The sequence below is a fragment of the Oryzias melastigma genome, linkage group LG17 (assembly GCF_002922805.2).
Source record: "Oryzias melastigma strain HK-1 linkage group LG17, ASM292280v2, whole genome shotgun sequence".
NCBI lineage: Eukaryota > Metazoa > Chordata > Actinopteri > Beloniformes > Adrianichthyidae > Oryzias > Oryzias melastigma.
The window spans coordinates 22,909,433-22,910,893 of record NC_050528.1 but is presented as its reverse complement, the minus strand read 5'-3'; the positions used below and the strand labels follow the sequence as shown (position 1 = coordinate 22,910,893).

Below are 1,461 nucleotides of genomic sequence, written 5' to 3'. Positions count from 1 at the left end.
ATATATATATATATATATATATATAGATAGATAGATAGATAGATAGATAGATAGATATATATACACAAACAAATAAACATTTGCTTTCTGTGTCAGCAGAGTAGGATTGATATACAATTTTCTAGTATTGCTTTGTAAAGATTTACCGGCGCCATCTGCTGGCTTCTTTTTTCAATTTTTTCTTTTGAACATCTGTACAAAAATACAGCACAAGTGAAAATATATACTTAAAAATATATACACTTGATTACCTTTTAGGATGGCAACAGAGGAAAATGAAATAAAAAGAGAAATTAAACAATAACTTGCAAAAAAGTGTTTTACGTAACTAGTCTTAATCATTTACAGATGTTTCAGTTGGCTTTGTTCTCCATGCCAAATCCAGAAACCAGTTATCATCTCCTTCTCGACCATTTACTGTTTCTGACAACATTTAATTAAAATATCAACTTGAAATAGTTTAAAGCATAGCTAAACTAGAATTTAAATGAAGTACAGCAACATTTGATTCAGTAAAAAGTAGCGCAACAGCTTTAAGAAGAACTCACACGCATCTGTCATACATTTTTACGCTAATTTTGTCAACTTGTCCTAAAACAAAGCATAAAAACAGTGAAAAAGATAGAAAACATTAAATACATACTAATTTATATAGTGAACATATCACAACACACTAACATACAGTGTCTTGCAGTGGATAACAACATAAGATTATTTTTAGGGCTGCACAAAAGACATAATACAGTCAATTTTTGATGACCAAAATTACAAAATATCTGAAAATAAATAAGAGCCAGGAAAAAACTGATTCAAGAAAACAAAAAAAGCAACCAAGTAGAGATCTGTAGAAGTTAGTTAGGCATTTTTTCCCCAGGTTTTAATAAGCTACAATGTTTTTTTTTTATTTGTTTATAAAACATGGAAAATACTGTTTGATATGTCTCCGTTTACAGCAGTGAATGTGGATATTTGCCGAGTAGTAAAATAATGTTCAAAAATATTTGAGGATGAATTCTTTAAATTATCCATACAAGTTAATAAAACCTATTTGTTGTGTCACTAACTCCTACTAGCTTCACTGCTACATGTTCTCGCGAGATTACACGGGCAGGGCGTTCTGTTACGTGGAAGTCACGCAGAGACAAGAAGAACACCGCCGGAGCAAACGGGATTCCTGTGAGATAACATCAAGCAGTCAGCTCGGATCAGCCGTCTCATCTCATCCTGCTCCCGCGGGCTGTATCGAATAACTAGAAACTCTATTTTACCAGGTATGTTGCGTTTAATCAACTAAAAGAAATAAATAAAATCGAAGCTAGTCTTAGAGCAATGTCTCCAGTCTTAAAAAAACGTAGTTTTATAACACTTTTATAAACTATTCTGCAGATGAACCCGTTCGTGCGTATCAAGTTTTGAAAACATGGCAAAAACTGATAAAAAGGGGACTAAATGTATTAAAGA

General features: G+C 32.2%; 1 protein-coding gene across 2 annotated transcripts in view; it reads left to right on the top strand.

Moving 5' to 3' along the window:
- Positions 1-1,078: 1,078 nt before the first annotated feature.
- dhrs1 (dehydrogenase/reductase (SDR family) member 1) overlaps positions 1,079-1,461 on the top strand; it is an 8,038-nt gene continuing 7,655 nt past the window's right edge. The window contains exon 1 of one of the 2 annotated variants that reach the window (XM_024273468.2): positions 1,079-1,271. The gene's annotated coding sequence lies outside the window, so the exon portion shown is untranslated. The remainder of the gene's footprint in view (positions 1,272-1,461) is intronic. The other variant, XM_024273467.2, reaches the window with a different exon arrangement.